General features: G+C 36.6%; 1 pseudogene; it reads right to left on the reverse strand.

Moving 5' to 3' along the window:
* Positions 1-18400: 18400 nt before the first annotated feature.
* Positions 18401-19538, reverse strand: LOC144219310 (poly(rC)-binding protein 2 pseudogene; annotated as a pseudogene).
* Positions 19539-22948: the final 3410 nt, after the last annotated feature.

Genomic DNA, 22948 nt, shown 5'->3' on the forward strand with positions numbered 1-22948 from the left:
TTTAATTTCTTCTTTCTTAAGGATAGAATCAAGGTGACACTTATTTGAATATATTAGCTTGGGCTACATACCAAAGTGCCATAGACTGGGTGGCTTAAACAACAAAAATTTCTCATGGTTCTGGAGATTGAGAAGTTCAAGATCAGAGTGCCAACCAATTACCTGGTGGCTTGCAGATGGCCACCTTCTTCTTTGTGTCCTCACATAGCAGAAGTGGGGGTGAGGAAAGAGAGAGATGGAGATCTTCGTTTAGTAAAGGCACCAATCCCACTGGATTAGTACCCCACTTTTAAGATCTCACTCAGCCTCCCTCACCTCCTCACAGACCCTATCTCTGACTGCAGTCACATTGGGATTAGCACTTCAAAATATAAATTTGTTGGGGTGGGGAACACAATGTTGTCCATGCCCCTGGGTTAAGCTTCCTTGACCTATCTCTGTTCTTCTAGCAGATGTTAACTTTTTACTTTGCAACTTTTTTGTTTTACTCTTTTGCAAGCAAGCCATTATGCTTTTGCAAGAGAGCATTTTACTTCCTTTCAGACTCAACAGTTTCTATCTCTCTGTTTCTCCCTCTGTCTCTGTCTCACTCTCTTCCCCCATCTCGCTGTTGCTGTTTGTCTTTCAGGAAAACAAACTTTTCAAAGTTTATTATTGTCTCTGAATGGAAAATTTTGGTGCTGGATGCCAACACAGAAGTGTACTAAAAAATATAAGCAAGACTCAGAAATCATTATTGATGCATTAATATAGTAAATATATTTCTAGTTAAACCTTCAGTGCTTTCCACTTAATATTGCTGGGTTTTGATGTTCTTCTTTATTTTCCTATATGACTTTTATTTTCCTGTGGTTCATATCCTTGACTAAAGTGAGACTTGGTTCTTGATAGTCTGCCGTCACACAAAGTCTCATATTTGTCTGCAAGGACTCTATTTAATTTTTAAAATCACTTTTATTACTCTGTACAAGGGAGTTATCTGGAAATGACATTCCGTAATAAACTGCCCTTGACAAATATTATTTTTTTCTTGTGAAAAGCTCCATTTCCTGTTTTTCTTCCTCAAATAGCCATTGGCAATTCTCTGACTGAGAACACAGGGCTACCAGAGCAGCAGCTCTTGCCAAGAAAGTTTTTTTTTTTAAATTCCTCCTGCTTTTATGTTATATTTAATCAAAAGTGCACCATTTTATATTCTTTTCTCCCAATTTTAAATTTATTTTCTGTAATTGATGTTTCAGTTTTTACTGAACTTGCAAATGAATGCAAAAATCTTTTAAAAGAAACTATTAACTCACTGTTGCTTTGACTGGTCATTTCTGAAGAACTAAGAGAGTTGCATCAGGTGTGAAACAGGTGTGTGAACAAGCTACTTGAATACTGATTTTGAAGGTCCTCAGTGAATACCATTCCACTTGAAAAAGCAGTTTCAGGCTAACTTCACGCATTAATGAGGGGGTCATACTGTCTGGACTTGTGACACAAGAAATAGGCCTCCTTACTTGGCACCTTACCTTATTTGAATTTCATGTCAGTCTGGACCTTAAGTGTCCCTTTTCAATGGAGAGGTTTTACATCTTCCTGATCCATTTCCAGTAGAGCCAGGGGCATTTATGACAAAGGTGACCAGGTAAATGGCAATAATGTAAAACAGTAAAGTCCCATCACCTGGCTGTGTTGATTTATTCCATGCCCATGTGGATCCATTTATTACTTAGACAGCATCAAGGACCAATTCATCTATTAAAGTATTAGCACTAAACTGTTATGTATTTTTTTACCTAAATGTATTAAATATCCATTTATGTTCCAGAAGATGATGGAAAAATGAAGTTGAACTGATCATTGTTTCTACCAGAAAGAATATAGATAATAGATGAACAACAAGAGAGAGAATGATTACAGGCATCAGGAGTCAGAGGAAGGAGTGATGGCTGTCATTTCATTTGTGGAAATAGAAGAAAGCTTTCCAGCAGGGAGGCATCTCTACTGCCACCTGAGGGATGAATGAGAGTAGAGCAAATGGAAAAGGTGGAGGTAAGTGTTCTGAGGCGAGCCATGGCCCAGGTGAAAGAAATAACATAGCCATTTGCTTCCTAAATAGGTTGGAAAGGCAGGATTGGGAAAGAAAACAGAAAATATTGGATGTCACTTAGATTTTAGGCATTCTGAAAATTTTGGGGATCTGAGATATGGTAGGAGAAACAGGGAGACAGTGGAAAGTTACGTTGTATAGTAGAATTGTAGACTTTACAACTTAATAGGAGGCAAGGAACTAGCAGTCACACTCGAATCTGTAGTTTTTATCCCGGGTAATTGGGAGAATGATGTTCTTAGAAATAAGAGCTATGAGGTTCGGAGCAAGGTATTTCAGAGAAAGAAATATTTGATTTCAGAAATATAAAGTGTTTCTGTAAACTCTCCCCAAGCCAATTGTTTAAAAGAGTATATAACCTTCACGGTATAGACTTAATCCTGAATTTTAATCTAGATTTAATTCCCAGAACTTCATGTCTCGGTGAAATTTATAAGATTGCCTTTGTGCCAGCTGATATCTTTTGTTGCTTACTACCACTTTGTTAAATTAGGTTACATGTTAACTTACTATCTCCATTTCTTTTGTTTTCATTTAGTGTACAATCAAGAAAGAAAAGAGCTATGTAGAGAAAACCCCCAAATAGGCCATATACAAGAAAAGAGAAGCTTGATAAAAACAAAACACACAAACAAAAAAGAAAAATTGAGGAAATAAATTAGAATCTGGGTGAGATAGCAGGTGATGATGATTGAAAACACTGATATTCAAACTGGATTCATCTGATGGTTGTGGGCTCCGGGTTTTAAGAATCAGAGGCCCATTCCAACTGGTGTCAAACCTTGAAGATTCTTGAAAATTTTGACAACAGTCTACAGTGGTATGAGAACTTTCCTCTATGTGGAAACTACACTGGAAAAGGCAGGTCCTCGAACGTGGGATTAAACAGAAGAGTGGTTACATGGAAGAATCTCCAGGTGTGTCTTTAGGTGGAAGAAAAGGAGTATTTTGTCTCTGTGGGGGAGGGGGGTGTTTAATAATTATTTTGTTTAAAAGAGAAAAGAATATAATTTGTTTCTAATTTCTCTTCAAGTTGTTCTTTAGCTTTTGACCTAAACCCAAGTGAGATCCTCTTTCTTTTTAAACACAAGAAGACTTTTAAGAGTACTTGAGTTCTTTTCAGCAAGATTTTTTTTTATAACTCTCAAATTCAATTGCCTTTGAGAAAGTGATCACAATAGAGAATCAAGTAACCTTTTCTCATTTGCTCATCTGATTGATGGACTAGATGTTTACGGTATTATGAAGGTATAAAAGATGTAGGCTTTCTTAGGAATTTGTTGATCTCCTATTTTCTTTACATTCTGAAGTTCAAACAAAACATATCAGTAATATCTAAGCTTATGTTCTCCCACCCAGGTCTGTTTAAAATCTCCATGCTTATTTTGAGTTCTGCAGCAAGTGCCTGGATACCTAATGGAAACAAATAATGGGAAGGTGTTGTTTGATAAGCCGCCTTTTTTCTTTCTTCTATTAAGTAGAGTAAACCTTGAATTTCTTTGGAAGTAGAAGCAAAGCTAAGTAGACTAGACTGAAAAATTCAGATCATTTCTTAGGAAAGAGCCTAGGTGCCTAGGGATTTAAATCACAGGCAAGCAAATAGGAATAATGGGTTAGAAATATGTGCCAGGAGACTTGTTAATGATAAGTTATGAGAAAGTCAGGTAAGGACTGTGGGTGAAAAAGGAGCTTGGTAGTACAGTGGTAGCTGCTTAGGCTAGGAGCTTCCTACATATTTTATGTCAGAGGAAGTATACATTGTTCAGAATGGGCGACTGTAATTTGAGGGCAGTGAAATGAGGAAGAAGAGAAGCAGAAGTGATTGCTGCAAGTGAAATAAAACCGTTTTAATTTTTTAAAAATAAAAATTGCAGGGGCGCCTCGGTGGCTCAGTCGGTTGACTGTCTGACTTCGGCTCAGGTCATGCTCTCACTGTTCATGGGTTCGAGTCCCATGTTGGGCTCTGTACTGAAAACTAGCTCAGAGCCTGGAGCCCACTTCAGATTCTGTCTCCCTCTCTCTCTGACCCTCCCCTGCTCACGTTGTCTCTCTCTCTCTCAAACACACACAAATAAATAAAACTTTAAAAAATTAAAAGAAAAAATAAAAGAGTTCAAATATTTACAGAGAAAGTGGGAGAGAATCTGAAGCAGGCTTCACGATGTCCACACAAAGCAAAACATGGGGCTTGACCCCACAAACTGTGAAATCATGACCTGAACTGAAGTCAGATGCTTAACTGACTGAGCCACCTAAGTGTCCCCCAAATTGTATATATTTAAGAGATATAACATGATTTAATATACATAATGAAAGGATTATTACAGTCAAGCTACTTAACATAACTTTTTTTTGACTAGACAATGTATTTACTTTTTATTTTATTTTATTTTAATTCTAGTATAGTTAATATACAGTGTTATATTAGTTTCAGGTGTACAATGTAGTGATTCAGCCTTTTTAAAAAACATTTTTAATGTTTATTATTTTTGAGAGAGAGAGAACGAGACAGGTGGGGAAGGTGCAGAGAGAGAGAGGGAGACACACTCTAAAGCAGGCTCCAGGCTCTGAGCTGTCAGCATCAAGCCTGATGCAGGTCTTGAATTCACGAACTGCGAGATCATGACCCGAGCTAAAGTCAGATGCTTCGCCAAATGAGCCACCCAGGTGCCCCAGTGATTCAACACTTCTGTACATTAATCACTGTTCATCAGGATAAGTGTACTCTTACTCCCCATCCCCTATTTTACCCATTCCCTCCATGTACCTCCCTTCTGGTAGCCATCAGATTGTTCTCTGTAGTTAAGAGTCTGTTTCTTGGTTGGTATCTTTTTTCTTCCTGTGTTTGTTTCTTAAATTCCACATGAGTGAAATCATATGGTATTTGTCTTTCTCTGACTTATTTCACTTAGCATTATATCTCTGGATCCATCAGTGTTGTTGCAAGTGGCAAGCCTTCATTCTTTTTAATGGCTGAAGAATATTCCATCTCACACAGACATACACAGACACACAGACACACCACATCTTTATCCATTCATCTATAGATGGACACTTGGGCTAAACATATCTTCTTACATAGTTAGCTTTCTGTGTGTATGTGTGTGTATGCGTCTGTGTGTCTGTATGTGTGTGTGACATAGAAAGAGAGCACCTGAAATCAACTCTCTTGGCATCCAGTATTCTATATAGTATTATTAACTGTAGTCATCATGTTATACATTAAATGTGTAGACTTACTCCGCATAACTGAAACATAGTACTCTTTGACCAACATCTCTCCATTTCCTCTATCCCTTCCAACCTGGTAATCACCTTTCTACTTTCTGTTTATATATATTTCACTTTTTTAGATTCCACATATAAGTGAGAAAATTATTTCTGTTTCTGGCTTATTTCACTTAACATAATGTCTTCCATGTTAATCTGCATTGTTGCAAATGATGGGGTTTCCTATCGATCGATCTATCTATCATCACGATTTCTTTATCCATTAATCTGTCGATGAACCCTTAGGGCATTTCCATATCTTGGCTATGTGACTATTGCTTCAATGAACATGGGAGGATAACTACCTCTTCAAGATACTTTTTTCATTTCCTTTGAGTATATACCCAGAATAATGATTGTTGGGATAGTTTTATTTTCACTTTTTTGAAGAAATTCCATACTGTTTTTCATAACGGCTGTATCAGTTTACATTCTCCCCAACAGTACACAAGGGTTCCTTTTCTTCACATACTGGCAACATTTATCTTTTATTTATTTATTTAAAAAAATTTTAATGTTTTATTTATTTCAGAGAGAGAGAGACCTCATGAGCAGAGGAGGGTCAGAGAGAGAGGGAGATACAGAATTTGAAGCAGGCTCCAGGCTCTGAGCTAGCCATCAGCATAGAGACCGACATGAGGCTTGAACTGACATATCAAGAGATGACCTGTTACCATGAGATGACCTGATACCATGAGATGACCTGAACCGAAGTCAGACACTTAACTGACTGAGCCACCCAGGTGCCCCAATCTTTTTTTTCTTTTTGATAATAGTCATCCTAACAGATATGATTTGTATTTCCATCCTAACAAGTATGATTTGTATTTCCATGATGAGTGGTGATGTTGAAGATCTTTTCATATACCTGTTAGCTATTTGTATGTCTTTGGAAAATGGCTACTCAGGTCCTTTGCTCAGTATTTAATTGGGTTTTTAATATAACACTTTCTATGCATTGTTATGTATATTGAGATAAATTTTTATCTGTGATAAAATTATCAAACTGTCACATCATGTAAAACACTCTAACTCTTACAATAGCTAATTGGCCAACTTGAATTTTCATAATTATTCAAATTTGGCAATACTGCTTTACCATGATCTCTTTTGAACAATTAGCTTACCCATAAAACCGTAGAAACCGAGCTCCTCATCGGCTCATTGTAAGCAACTAAGGAGACCTATCCACCAGAAGATAAATAGTTCTGGTTCTGGATGTAAATGTCTCAGCAAAAGTGACAACCCTCCCCACCCCCCCCACCCCCGTCCAAACCACTCTAATTTGGTCGTTCTAACTGGTCTTTGACATCAGCTGATTTTGCAGACAGTGACAACAGCTAATTCCAGAATTTCTCTCCTGCCTGTGGTCCAACAAATAGCTAACCTCACAACTCCATTACTTGGTAGCAGTGGGTAAAACAGTAATGCTTGGAGTGAACAGTAAGCACTTAGACCAGGGAGTCCAAGATAGGAGAATACTTCTACCTGCATGTTACCTCATGAACGCTATTCCTGAGACTTAACTCCACGTTTGGAAGTCAGACCTTCGACTACAGCCTGAAATGGTAGAAAGGGAGATTACAAGGTGAAGGACTGGCAATTTCATGACAAAAGTATAAACCAGTACTTACCTTTGCTATTTAATAGATTATCTCCTTTGTTATAATACCTTTTTGAGTTGAAACTGATGAAGTTCTTATTGCAGTAGAGGATGTTTGAGGTAATTGGTTTTGATTTTAGGAGCTCAAAAGAGATAGTATTTTGAGAAGAGGGATTGGCTAATCACTAACACTGGAATTAAATTTCTTAGCCATTGCCTCATGATATTTAGCCTCTTATTTTATTAGAGGAAGATCTGCTATTCTGTGGTGTGCTACAAAGCTGTCTAGATAGAGCACTTAGGGTTTGGGCCATGAACCAAACCTCTGTTCATGGACAAGGGAGAAAATCTCTTAGAACATCAACCTCAAGGTGAAGAAGAAGAAGAAGAAGAAGAAGAAGATAATCTTTTCTGCAAATCCTATGCTAGAGCTTCTAAGAATAAGAATAAGCCACAAAGCCTCAAGGGATGAGAAGTATAAACAACTTTTTAAACTTGGTTCAGACAACTTTAAGAGATAAAGATTATTTTTTTCTATTGCACAACGAAGTGGGAGGTCCTTTCCACTTAATTGAAGTGGGTTTTGACTTTGAGGATTGCATCTTTATCATCTCCTGGTGCTTTTCAGGGTACTGGACCATTTGCAGCAATTCACTGGTATCAAGAGCTTTTGACTCCATTGTTGAACTCTGCCTGACTTGAGCCTGATCCTATCATATGCCTTCCTCCTATGGAAACTGCCAGCTCTCCCCCACACTTCTTGCATAGTTAACAGTTTCTTAAGCTGACTCCATCTTTCAGCCTATTTCCTCATCCTCCTTTCTATCTATAGTGGTTATAGATAGGGAAACATATAGATAGGGAAACTGAGGGGACTGTATTAGAAATGGAATTAACTCCTTTAAACCTAATCAGAATGCCTAATAGTTTAGATATTATCAATAAGTCTAATGATCTCAAGTGAAAGAAGTTGTCTGAATATTTCTAAATTAGAGATAATTATGAGGAAAATTTTACATTACTTCATACCAGTTGTCACATTATTAGGAAAATTTCACAGTAGGAAAATTTCTGAATATAAAATGTTTTTGGTGATACCACTTTTCTAAATCTAAACTCCATCACTTATCTATGAAATATTAAAAATCACTTGAACTCTCCCTGAGAGATTAAATTCACAACGTGCTTCAAAATTCTTCTATGAAACTTGGGAAGAGGTTTTAATATAGAAATCAAATTTATAAAAATAAACATTTATTATTCAGCCATTACTCATTTTAGCATCTTGCATATTGATTTCTCATATAAAAGAATTGAGTACTTCCATCCTAGCAGTATTAAAATACTAAAGCTGTTTTTCATACCTAGCAATTACTCAGAATGCATTTTTCACACAACTGGCAATTGTATCAAGCTGCATGAGCAAATCCAAATGCCAGAATGTCAGGAGGGCAGGTGAGACCACCTATACTAACACAATCTGTACATTTTTATTTTCAAGGAACTGCATTTCTTTCTCTTTTTGGAACAATTACTAAAATGAGGAGCACAATCGACAAAGGAGTTTGGCTAATTCCATAATGTCACTGCTGCTCACTCAGTGATCTGTCTCTTCTTATTAAAGCTATAGAAACAGGCCTCGTTAGTGCCTTTTTGTAGTATGAACTGGTCCCATTGTGGTTCAGGATGAGAAAGTAAAGGGTAAAAACAATTTATTGGACTAGTCGAGCAAGTGATTCCTTGGGGATTCACCCCCGACCTTTTCAAGGGCAGTATTTCCATAAATAAATTGGGGCTTTGTTTTCTTCCCCGAAGATAGCTAATTCAAACTTAAAAGACATTTGAATGCCAGAATCACTTGACTGTTCTTCTGCCGTAATGATTTAGATTGAATGTCATCGTGCACTCAAGCTTTCCAGGTAATTGAGCAACAATGGGCTTTATTTGATGATATAGTCATGGCTCTTTAAATATCAACGACCATGGTTTTGGAGTATAAAATAATAGTTGGCAAATATGTAGTCATTATGAATAAGAGACACAACACTATAAAAATTTGTCATTTTTATTTTTTTTTATTTTTTTTTCCTTTTTTTAATACTTTATTGTCAAGTTGGTTTCCATATAACACATAGTGCTCATCCCAACAAGTGCCCTCCCCCATGCCCCTCCCCCCCCCTCNTCATCCCAACAAGTGCCCTCCCCCATGCCCATCACCCCCCTTCCCCTCTCCCCCACCAGCCCTCAGTGTGTTCTCAGCATTCAAGAGTCTCTCATGGTTTGCCTAAAAATTTGTCATTTTTAAATTAATGAATTTCAACATTATTAACTTAGAATAAATTATGTCTTTTTAGAAAATTATAAGTATGTAATTATGAATGTTAGATTTCTCTTGGAGAGCAAAGTACTTTGTTGAAACTATAGGCTTTTATTTTTTTTTCTTTGTTGGTGAGAAGAGTAGCTATTTTAACAATAACTTCTTTATTCATTGAGATTTCTATCTGGGATTTTCTGGTAATCATGGCTCATTACCTCATAGTCTATATTTTCTATATATCCTTACTTTCATCTGTTCATTATTGGTATTCTTAAGGAATGGGTTGTCCTCAATAACATAGATATTTTTAGTTTTTGTTCTGTTTATTTGTGGGTGGGAATTGGTTTAACTCATTAATTCTCACCTTACCTTTCAGTCCTTTTTTAGAAAAGTTATTTTTTGATGTTTTATTTATTTCTGAGAGAGACAGAGAGAGTGTGTGAGCAAGGGAGAGTCAGAGAGAGGGAGACAGAATCTGAAGCAGGCTCCAGTTTCTGAGCTAGCTGTCAGCGCAGAGCCCTACACGGGGCTCGAACCTACAAACCGTGAGTTCATGACCTGAGCTGAAGTCGGACACTTAACCAACTGAGCCACCCAGGCGCCCCATCTTACCTTTCAGTCTTAATAGTGGATCCTACACTGGTACAATGCTGGCCAGTAAATAAAGCACTTTTGATCATGAGCTGATGAACACAATGATAGGGAAGTTGATACTGCATGACTTTAGCTCTGTAAGGCAGCAAGGTGGGGATTTTGACTACCTACCACCAACACTATCAAAATGATGAGGCAGACTATGTACACCATACTTAATACTTGAAATGCATTATATCTTTTAATACTCTTTGGAATAGGCATTAAAATCCCCTCTTTGCAAGTGAGAAACTTCAAGAGGAATAGGTCATTTAAATGGCAGAGTAGCAATTTGAATAGAACCTATATTTATCCAAATGTGTTTTACAAAACAAAATCAAATAAACATATCTGTTGAATGAATGAATACAATCATGAGAACTCACTTGTATTCATATCCATGTAATATTTATCAGGCACTTACTTTTTGCTTATTGTTTTCACATAGAAGAATTCATTTGATCCTATCCTCATAACACTTTCTGCTATTGGTTAAATTATTCTCATTTACCTATAAGAAAATGAGACACAGAAAGATTTACCAAGGTGAGTAAGTAAACTCACCTTGAACAGTAAGTAAATTAAGGAACAAGTGACTTCTATCACTTTCACCCAGCTGTTGCTAGTCCTTTGAATATACAGCTATCCTCCCTCCCACAGGTACACTCTTCCCGAGAGCTTTGTACAGCTGCATGTCTTAAAACATGAATTAATTTTGTAGCACAAATAGGAGGTAGCATTTTTAGTGTGTCTGACATATTAATTTATTATGAAGCCTGGCTATTAAAATAGTTTGCACACAGAGGTCTTCTTTAATGCTTTCCTCATTTTAAAAGTCCAGTAGAAAATAATATATTCTGTAATAACCATTTAAAATAGACTTTGTTTTTTAAAACTCATACAAAATGGGACACAGGCTAGATGGTTAGCTCCCTAGACGACTTTCCTTAGATAATTTTGTTGTCCAATACATTCAGGCCCTCTGGGTAATGGTATAGTAAAAACGGATTTTTTTTTTTTGGCCTGTGTTTGACATTTGTTAAATATTTGAAAGACTTTAATACTCAGTGCTGGTGATGGTATGGGAAAAGAAGCACTGTTTCACACTACAGCTGAAGATGTAAATTGGTAAGCGCTTCTGCAAGGCAATCTGAAAAATATGTATCAAAATTTAATTAGTACTGTTCTCTTAGCCAGCAATTTCACTTGAAATCTATCTTATAAAATAATGGTGTATTCATTAGAGATACTTAGCACAGTGTTGCTTATAGTTGTGAATACTCTGAAACAGTCTAAATATCCTAAAGTCAGAGATTTGATTATGTTATAGTACAGGTACACAATATTTCATTATGATGATGTGGTAGATCTGTATTATTGATGAAAGAAGTTTGTGATACAGTGTTAAATGGAGCAGGAAGTTACAAAATACTGTATAGTTATTCATCTTTTAGGTATATATAACTAGAGGAAAAAAACCCGTAACAACATTCACCAAAATGTTCACTTGTTAGTTCTGGTAGTGGTATAACATTTGTGTCTTAATTCTATTTTTCATACACTTTTTGTATAATGTTTTTTTTTTTCAATAAGAATATACAGATCTGCATTCTCTTTTTCAAAACAGTGTAGCCAAATAGGGTTTGGAATTGAGAAATTTTTGAACTGGAGGATGTTTATATGGTACACATACTTTGTAGTAGGATATACTTTCAATGGGATCCGAGAGCCTCTTGTAATAAAGCATATTAATACTTCACAAGAAAATGTATGGATATGCACAGTAAGTGGCACTCAAACAGCTTTATTTTTTATTTATTTTTATTTTTAAATGTTTTTAATGTAATTTATTGTCAAATTGGCTAACATACAGCGTGTACAGTGTGCTTTTGGTTCTGGGGATAGATTGCTGTGATTCATCGCTTACATACAACACCCAGTGCTCATCCCAAAAGTGCCCTCCTCCATGCCCATCATCCATTTTCCCCTCTCCCTCCCTAACCCACCATCAGCCCTCAACTTGTTCTCTGTATTTAAGAGTCTCTTACAGTTTGCCTCCCTCTCTCTTTCTGTTTGTAACTAGTTTTCCCCCTTCCCTTCCCTCATAGTCTTCTGTTAAGTTTCTCAGGTTCCACATATGACATTCCTACAGCTTTAGGTCAATTGAAGTCAGGTCAACTTTTGTCACAAAATGAGTTGTAAAATCTTCTGGTTTTCAGAGCTTTGTTTATTACTTTTTGGAATTCCAGATAAGAAATTGTATACCTGCATTAGTTTTCTAATCAGAGACAAATACACTAGAAATATATTTAGAAAAGTAAATGAAACCTGTGACCCTAAGTCCGAACCATTGAAGTGCCTCCTGTATTTGTGTTGGCATGCCAGTTGAAAGGCAGGTGAATGCCTGAAAATGAATTCCTCTGAGGAGCCTTCTCTTTCCTTTTCTCTGTATCTGCAGGATGCAACGTGATATAAAACCTTTTAACTTCTAATGAAATATTAGGGCAAGTTAAATCAGCTTTTGACAGCTGTCTCCTATTGGTTTAAAATGGAGGGAGAGAGTGTTAATTAAGTATGAGCTATTAAAAAGAAGAAAGTATGAGTGATTTTGGAAAACTGTCTTGTGCAGCTGACATACCAACAAATTGTCTCCTGCGAAGAAAAGAGTCTTGCCGGCTCTTCTCCAGTCTAACTGCGTGCTTCGCTAGGTGGGGGGTTAATAAGCAACATCTGACAGTGGCAAAAGTGCTCTGTCACACATCCTACCATACATTTCAAAATTGCTAAGCATCTGTTTTTTACTGGGATCATTTTGGTAATCTCCTTTTCAAAACAGGCCTAGGTCTATAAACAGAAATCACTTTTTCACACTTAGGGATATAAGTTAGATAGAGTTTTGGAATGGTTTTTATGGTGCCAGCTTCACGTTTCAGGATAAACCCGAAATGGTTACGTGGGCTCAAATTGCCTCTCAGTCTTAGGGAAACAAAGATTAAACAAGATGATTTTCTTTGTTTTATTGCTTTACTACTTGTCTTGAAGACAGTTCTTTGCACCAACTTTAACCTTTTGGGGGTTTTTATGGACTACATGGAAAACACAGAGAAACATATGAAAATATCCTAATCATCCAGTCTTTATGCTGAGAATTTTTGTGTGTATCCATTTTATCCTTGGGTATTTGTGTGGGTATGTGTGTTTGTGGCTAACCGATAAATGTGTATACATGCTGCTCTAAGCATGCTGCATGTATTAACACATTTAATCTTCCCAACATCCTCATGAAGTTGATAGAATGATACCTATTTTGTAAATTAGAAACACGAAACAGTGGGATCTGCCGTATATAACTATTCATAATGTTTCTTTTACAAATTGTTTTTACACTGAAGACTATGGTCTTCAATTTTCTTTATCATTTTTTTTTTGCAAACTCCATTTTTATGGCTCCATAATATTCAAGAACATTGATGTACTGCAATTTAACAACTCCACAGTTATTATATAGGGAGGTTATGCTCAAATTCTTACTTCTATAAATGATGCAGTAAATAAGCATTGTGTATTGATATTTCTGTAAGTAGTTGATTATTGTATGCTGAAAAATTTCTGGAAGTGAAACTCTTGGTCCCCCTATGATAAACGTGTTTAAGGTGGTAGAGCATAGATTTACAGAGTGCATGTTCTGCAAAAGGCCATATGTATTTAAATCCCAGTGGCTCCACTTAATAATTTAATATGATATAAAAAGTAACTTCAATTTTCCAATGATCAAAATGGATAGATGTCTCAGGATTTTGTGTAGAATTAAGGAAGGCGATGAATCAAAATTATTTAGCAACAGATGAATGTGTAAAGGAAATGCAGTATATCTAATCAACGGTACAAGACAGATGAACCTTGAAAACATCATGCTAAATGAAAGAAGCTAATCACAGAAGGAAAAGGATTGCATGATTCCAAGCATATGAAAGTCCAGAATCGGGACAGAAAGCAGATTAATGGTTGCTTTAGTATGGGGAATGGGAACAAAGAATAGAAGGGTATAGATAAAGGGTACTGGATTTTTTTTTTTTTAGAAGTGATGAAAGGTTTTAAAATTGATGGTAGTGATGTTTACAAATATCTCTAGATATACTAAGAACTAATTGTATGCTTTAAATGGGTGAATTTTATGAAAAGTGAATTATATCTCTATAAAACTCCTTTTATAACTCAGCTGCATACAAAGTGGTAACCAAAAGATTAAGTAGGGTTTAAATCTCTTGAAAGATAAAAGAAACTCTTTGACAAGCCATCCTTTTTAGCCTCCAATGGATTCCATTTAACTTTTAACATACATGCATACATACATATATACATACATGCATATGAAATTTGCAAACCTTACATTTTTATGTTAATTTCACACTATAAGAGCATCTTTATTTCTCTAGATGGATGTCCTACCTCTGCTGTTGTTATGAAGGGAAAAGCAAAACTGATCTCAAGTATTGTTAGAATAATTTGAATGGAATCTCAGTGCATTTCAGCGACCGTTATGGAGGATTTAATACTGACTATCGAGTTTGATTTGGTATTTTATCAGATGTTTGTAAAGTAAAAAAATAATCCATTCCTTTAGCTGAATAATAAAGATTAAATGCCTTATTTAAGGTCATTCAGGCAAAAATTGGTTGTCAAATCCTCTGGATTTTACTGTAGTATCTCTCAGTCTTTTTAAAAATTTTAATGTTAATTTATTTACTTTGAGCTAGTGACAGAATGCTAGAGCTGGGGAAGGGGCTGAGAGAGAGGAGAGTGAGAATCCCAAGCAGGCTCCACACTGAAGTCTCATAGACCATGAGATCGTGACCTCAGCTGAAATCAAGAGTTGGGTGCTCAATGCACTGAACCACCCAGGTGTCCCACCTTTTAATATTACATTTACTACTTCTCAACAGTCCCATGTATTTATTTCATTAAATCCAATAGAAAAGTATATTTTTTTTAACCTGTTGCTAACTTTGAAATTTAGGCTGAACAGGGGTATGTAGGAATGAAAAATATTCAGAAAACCATCTGCAATGTAATTTTATTGCTTTAACTATAACCATTTATTTTCAGAGAGGATTTTGGTGACCATTCTTCCTGGAGAAATCCTAATGAATTCTAATATTCCAGTTATTTACAGTAAATTGACAGTAAGAAGGAGAATAGAGGTTTTTTAAGAATTCCTGGTTGATTTGTTTCATTGTAACCTTTAGACTACCTGCAAAGGTACAAATTTGCAACATAAAGTCCAAGTGCTATTTGTAAACAGACAGCCAAATTTCTATCCAGGAACAGAGGTGATTTGCTTACTGCCAATCTCCTTACTGGTTTTCCTTTATACACTTGGGAGGAAAAATCTGCATATCATCATATGAGATGTAAACAAGGTCAGATTCTGATGTTAGGCTGCAAACACAACTCCAGATTTAACTCCTCCTCTCCTTACCCCCGCCAAACAAGTCATGTTAATTCCCTATGGTAACAGAGATCCAGTCACTGGAACATACGGAACTACCCATGATATCTTCAGTTTTCTTCTCCATTCTGGCTTCATGATGTTAAACATCTTAATTTCTGGAACATTATGAATTCCCAGTGTTGTTAATTGGAGGTAACTTCAAGAAAATGTAACACCATTAACTTAAAGAGCCCCTCATTGCTATATCATTAATAATATAGCAAATCATCTGAGTTTGTTGTTCTAGTAAGATAAACAGTGGAAGAAATGGCCATTTACTTTGATAATATCATTTATTTTTTTAAAGTGTTCTTAAGATGTAGTTTATATACTATAGAATTTGTCTATTAAAAATGTGAAATTCATTGATTTTTCATATATTCATGAAGTCATGTGATCATCACTACAATCAGTTTTAGGATATTTTTTCACCCTCAAAAGAAGCCTCATGCCCATTAGTAGTCACTTCCTGTTTCCTCTTAAGCCTTCCAGGCCTAGGCAAGCACTAATCTACTATCTATCTCTAGAGAATTGCCTATTCTGGACTTTTCATATATGTGGAATCACAATAAATGATTATTTGTGACTGATTTCCTTAACTTACTACAATGTTTCAAAAGTTTTTACATGTTTCACCCCTTTTTATGGATGAATAGTATTCCATTTTATGGATATGTCACATTAGTTGATAGATAGTTGGACTGTTTTCTCTTATGTGGCTATTCTGAGTAATGTTCCTTGATCATTTATGTGTAAGATTTTGTGTAGGTAAGTGTCTTTATTTCTTTTGAGTATACATGCAGGAATGAAATTGTCAAGTCCTCTAGCAACTCTGTTTTACATTTAAAGAAACTACCCAACTGTTTTCCAAAACAGCTGTACCCACAGTGTACATTTTTCCATATCCTTGCTAACACCTGTTACCTGTTTTTGATCAGAGTCCTCTTATTGGGCGTAATTACTAGTATCTTGTTCCTCTTTATATTTCTATAATTTCCAAAGTTTTAAAAATAATAATGTTTTATTATAAAAGAAATGTTAACAGAGAGGTGGTTTTTCATTGGTGTTTTGAGCCAACTGCTTTTTCATAGTGTTTTCCTTAGATTCAAAATGTTTAGTTTGCTTTGGTGGTGTGGAGAAATATGGCTAATCAACTGGGATTCATAATCTATGGTTTATATTTTAGAGTGTTTTCAGGAACTAGTTTCCTCATCCTAGAGGCATCTTTCCTCTCTGGCCTCATGGCAAGTTTGATACAAAGTTAGTAAAGTATTAACTCTCCCAGGAGAAAATCCTACTGTCAGTTTACAGGATGAGCCAGTTACAGAATCTTTACAGAACACATTTTTTCTTATTTCTGAATCTAAATGCTGTATAAAAATACATGCTTTAATCCTGAGATATGGCTACTTTTTGGTCTAAATGGATTGCTTGGTTCTTTGATTATATATTTCTATTTACATTTTTCTTGGTTATATATTTTTATTTTCAAAGTTATAGAATATATATTCTAGTAGAGCTGTAAATTGATTTTATTTTTTGCATATTATATTATCAGTGTCATCATTTTTGTTTTTATTATTATTTTTTTATTTTTGAGAGAGAACATGAGCAGGAGAGGGACAAAATGAGAGGGGGGCAGAGGATCTGAAGCCTGCTCCACGCTGACAGCAGAGAGCCCAATGAGAGGCTCAAACTCCTTAACTATAAGATCATGACCTGAGCTGAAGTTGGATGCTCTACTGACTGAGCCACCCAGGTGCCACAGTGTCATTATTTATAAATTGATGAATGTTCATGGACCTGTAGGAATTTGGTGATCTACACTGTGATATTGCCTTTTTAATTCCATGTGGATTTAACGATACTTCCCAGGCATTGGTAGTTCAGGGGAAAGATGTTAAAATAGTATGTAGACATGGAAGCAAGAAAACAAGCTTTAATTATTGTTTCAAGTAGCTATGTATTAGTTTATGCAAATATTCTAAATATTCTAATAGTCTAATGAAGGTAGATCCCATCCATTAAACACAGTTAGTATAAAATATAATGAATCAACTATATAATTTTAAAATTTGCCATGTGATCTCTTTTAGGGCCATATCTTTTCAAGGTCAGGCAGAAGTGGCTGTGAGATGTTTCATTTCATTTTAGTAGTCTTACTGGAATGTCATGGTGATATATTTCAGATAAAATTGTGGAGTTTGCCAGCTTTGCTCTAAGAAGGACTTGCTTCTCTAGAATCTTTTTTTTTTTTTTTCTGTCCTATAACTGCCACACACCCTGTGGGACAAACTTCCTCAGTGTCCTTGGCAACAGAAAGCTGTCTGGGGCTACAGGCCAAGCTGGGTTTTAGCATTGCCTTTCGGTGCAAAGTGAGATTACTTCAAGGTTGGGACTCATATAAAAAGGGTCAGGATAGAGGCTGAAAGCATCATCAACATGCATCAGCTAGAGATTTCCTGTGGTAATGGTTTTTAAGCCAACTTGCCACAGTCCTAGCACCACTCGAAGATGTTTTGGAAGCTCAGTGTGACGAGGGGCAGTGGATGAAGGTCAAGACTCCCATTCCTGATCTGATCCAATTAGTTCAGATCCTGAAGCTGTGGAATTTTTTTTTCACCACTGTGGCTTTCAGTTTCTATTCACAAAGGAAAAGCTCCAGTCCATTTTTTAATTTTTTTGAAAAATTCCTGACATTATAGAACTAAACTGAAATGTATTAATATTCCACTCTTACATTTCCATGACAAACAAAAAAAAATTCAATTCAGGAGCCAAATATAAGGGGGCAGGGGAGAAGCTTATAAAACTAAATATGGATCTCAGCATTAACATCTGAACAGAGAAAGGAATTAAAATGCTTTGATTAAAAAATCACGAGTAGATGATAAAGTGTGTAGAACCTGAAAATTTATAAACTTCTTCCCCCTGGAATCGCTGACTGTTCAAAAACTACACAGCTGGGTCATAGGTGGTGGTGAACAGCAGAAAGGGATTATGAGTGAATCTGCATTGTTCTAGCTGCTCCCCATGCCACCCGTCTCCGAGAAAAGCCTGACGTTGATGAGATATTGAGCCAGGCGGATACTGGCAGCAGATCTAGTAATGGTAACCTGCCATTCAGTAGATCCTTCCACTGGGTTAGCAACTTTGATCTGTGCCCCAGACATCTTATGGATCTCATTGATTTTGGCGCCTTGACGGCGAATAATGTGGCCAATCAAATTGTTTGGAATGGTGAGTTCATGAGAAGTAGTCTGAGTAGATGCATCCAAACCTGCCCAATAGCCTTTCACCTCTGGAGAGCTGGATTCAATGCCACTATATCAGGTGTTGCCATGCGTCATGGGAAAATGAGACTGTTGCTTTGCCAACTGGTACAGCTTGGTCAAATATGACTATGGAATGGCATACTGTCCTTGAATGGATTAGGCCTCTAGAGGTGGCCCCTCCAGGTCAGGGTTGAGGCACATGGATGGTGTGGAGAAAGATCACACTGTCACTGCCTGTGCTGTACCTGTCCTGACCACCTGCAAAGATGACTGGAGAACTGGTTGTCTTGGGTTGGTACGGGATGGTCATGCCCTTTGTAGAGGGAGGGGACTCCAACATGACCACGCAGATCTGTCTCACGCACTCAGTGATGGATTGAGTAATGCCAGCAATAGTGATGGCCCACTCAGTTGAGTTGGGGAGCATATCCCCTGCCACCTGGACCTGAGCCCCTGTACTCTCTCATATTTCCTTGATCTTGCAACCACCTTTCCCAGTGAGAGAGCCACACTGACTAGCAGGGACCACCAGCCTCAGGTTTACTGGGAGTCTACTGGCAGCTGTGCTATCGGTCATAGAGCTGTTGATATTCTCTTCCAGTTTGTCAATGATCATAGCAAGGGCTTTGAAAATGGCATTAGTGGATCCAGCCAAAGTGATGAGTCTCTCAGAACAATTCCCTTCTGAGACGTTGATACGTGCACTACTCACGCATCTTCTTAACTGATTCCCTTTCTGATGATACTGCCAACTTCCTTTCCATGGTTAAGTAGCCGGATGGTGAGAGTGACATTTAATCCACCTTCGCTCATACCAGTTCCATGTCGAGCAGTATTCTGGCGAGCTGGACTTTGAATGGTCAAGTCTTTGGTCACTGTGGCAGCGCTAGGCGACTGAGGGGAAATGGGGAATGGGCAGGAAGGGGAAGGGAGGGAGGCTGGGGGTAGAACAAGAGGGGCAGGTGGTAAGGCGAAGGGGGCCCCAAAGGCAGGCAGAGGAGGAAGGCGGGTGGAGGAGGAGGAAGAGGAAGGGGGAAGGTGGGCAGGCGGGAGAGGCCTCCGGCTGCGGCTGCTCCAACTGCTGCCTCTGCTGGTTTGGGCGAAGCTGTGGAATATTCTGAAATATTTCTATATAGGAAAAATTTACATGCTGTGTGATTATTTCAATATTCTTATTTAACATATTTGTAAAAAGTAACTTCAGGCTCACCAAAATAGGAACATCTTCCTCTTACATTCAATTTTGCCATAGTTAAGACAACATCATGCAGTCAAGACATCAGTTTGACAAAACACTAAAATCCAGATATGTAATATGTAATATATCTATAAGGAAAATACTGAAGCAATATATATAAAAAAGTTTTCATCTGAAAGATGTGATTATAACCAACTTAGGTTTTATTTTATATTTAAAAATATTTTTAAATCTCTGAATTTTAAAAACATGGTAAGTTTTTTAAGAGAGGAGGAGTACTGTGATTAGAAAAGACACGGTTCCATACTAGCCACAGAGATTAAGAAGACCAAGGTACTAATCCTGGATCTTCAACAATTACAATCTTGATCAAGTCCCAAAATATTTGTGACTTTGAGACTCTTCACATTAAAAAACGACAAGGCAGAGATAACTGGTCTAATCAATTTGTAAATTTCCTTCTAGATTTAAAACTGTGAAAACTGTTATTAGGAAATCATCTGAATATGTTTAGAATCAATGGCATTAAATATTTGTTTCTTCTCACCAGCAGCACATAGAACGAGGGAATTACCAACCCTCTGTAAAGCAGACAAGGTGTGAGCCCCTTGCTCTAGATTGCTGATCACATATCACATAATCAGTGTATGCTTCTTATGGATTCAGCACTGCCCATATATTTGGTGGTACAAAAAATGTAAATAATTTTCCTACAAAGAATTAATAATAAATTTTGATAGAAATTATATTGCCATGTCATTGAGGAGCCATTCATGAAATAATCGAGTTTCAAATGGCATTCTGTATTATGATATAGATGAGAGAACAGGATAACCTATAAGGTTATTGCAATCAGTAAGTGGGAAAGGGAAATAGAAACATACACTGGTCCAACAAAGGGCAGGTGCTCACTGAGCCTTAGGAGTAAATCATGAAGAAAAATAGCAGGTACTGTTTACGTCTGTTAAATCTTGGAGAGCTGAGGGTGATAGAATCAGAGCTTGCAAGAGTCTCCCAGAGACCGCCTTCTATCAAGATGGTTAACAAAAGAGAATTCTGTTGGAGAAAAGGAAGTCTGGAAAAATGGGGGGAAAAAAACCCTCAATGTTCGTCTTATTCTTATATATTTATCTTTCTCCAGGGGCTTATTGTTTTGGCTTCATTAATTTTTCCCTTGGTTGCTTTCTTCCTAAACATGGCTTAGTCTTTCATAACTTCGCAGAATGGTTTGGCTTGCATGCTGCATTTCTTTAAGTAGGAATGATCTTTTTAGAAGCAGGAATGCCAACTTCTCCTTATTCATTGAGGTTTTGGGCATTATCCTACAGAAGACTTTATTTTTAAAACAATGTATAAGCTGAAATTAAGGCTGTATCAAGGAAATTTCATATATAGTATGCCTGCTGATGTCCTTCATTGCTTATAATAATGATTGGTGAAATTCAGAAAGTGTCTACTGTAGCAATTTAGTAGTTTATGTTTGGGTAGAGTAATAAACTGGCTTATGCTTCATTACATGACTGACTTCATTATAGCAAAACCATGCACACTGATTCTGTCAATTAAATCCTCATTTATTTTCTCAGGCACTAATTAAGAAGTCTTTTTCATTCAGGTAGGGATAAATAATAGAAACAATTACTGTCAGATATAGACATATTTAATAAGCTTGGACAACCCACCTGTCTAGTTTTGGTGACAATCTTCCACTTTCAGCTTCAGAAGTAGACGCTCAAGTTTTCCTGTGAGTGAAGGTTGGCATCAGGAGGTATGAGAGCTGCTGTTTTCTGTCAAACTCTTCTTAGCTAAGCAACTTTGTTGGCCTCATTCCTCTATGTATTGAGAGAACTAAATAGAAACTACTGGAAATGTCATAGGAGAAGTGAAGTTTCTTATGTACACAGTATATGGTTTGGCAAAAAAAAAATAAGACTAGATATAGAGCAAATGCATGTACACTTTGTCAAGATTTCCTTAAAAATATGTCAAGCAACTAGATTGGATAGCTAGGTTGCTTGTGAATGTCTCCACGTTTTTAATTGAGGGAACTGTACTGTCTATGTTTGGTCCACTCTGGGCCCTCAGAATCTTTAGATTCATGTATACCTATGTTTTCTTTCAGGCTGTCCTTTTTTTTTTTTTTTTTCCTGACTGCTGGGTCAGAGATTGCTATTGGTCATCATTAAGACTTTCATAATCTTCTTTCTGGCTTCTATAGTCCAATAGGTTGAAAGTGAGTAAATTGGGCAAATCCATTGTGAATTAGGACTGAATGCCATATGTAATGAGAGCACTCATGCCTCTGGTGATTATGATCATCCTATGCCACCATTTATTTTCACTACAGACTCCTTATGACCTAAAACCTACCACTCAACTAAAACCAATACTCCACCAAAAATTAAATCTGGATAGAATAATACTCTGATTTCCAAGCAGTGTGATCCAGGGGACTTTGAGTCTACAGAGAAAACTCAATAGATGAGCTCACCAAGACATATTTTATATTACTAAGCAGATTTTTGTTAAAAATAGGAATGCCATACTTGGCGATTTCAGCTATAAAGAATGCCTTTAAATATATCTATGATTTTTCTCATATATGGTACAAGAGGGGAGGGGCAAGAATTTTTATTTTAAGAATGGAAACTTCTTACAAATATCTGAATGATAGTTTAGATATAACTTTAAGGACAGCCTGAAAGTGAGCAATTCTTAAAACATGGTTGTAGATATTTGATTACATGTCGATGCTATGAAAGGACAATATTGACTGAAGGTATGCAGGGAAGATTGCTACCAGGTGAAACAGTGGATGTTTATTCATTTTATAGAAAAGTTAGATGAAGAAATTTTAGTTTCTGTTGCACCTTTTCTTTCAATTTACTAGTTTTGTCTTAATGAACATCCCTTTTCAGAAAAACAACAGAGGTCACAGCCAGACCACTACTGTTAGTTAGATCTGGTTTCAAATCCTAGCTCACCATTTGCCAACAGTGAGCACTTCCTGACAAATATATTTAACTTTTCAGTCCTTGCATCTGTAAAATTAAGACAAATTAAGTA

Source organism: Crocuta crocuta, unplaced genomic scaffold (assembly GCF_008692635.1).
Source record: "Crocuta crocuta isolate KB4526 unplaced genomic scaffold, BGI_CrCroc_1.0 scaffold118, whole genome shotgun sequence".
NCBI classification, from domain to species: domain Eukaryota; kingdom Metazoa; phylum Chordata; class Mammalia; order Carnivora; family Hyaenidae; genus Crocuta; species Crocuta crocuta.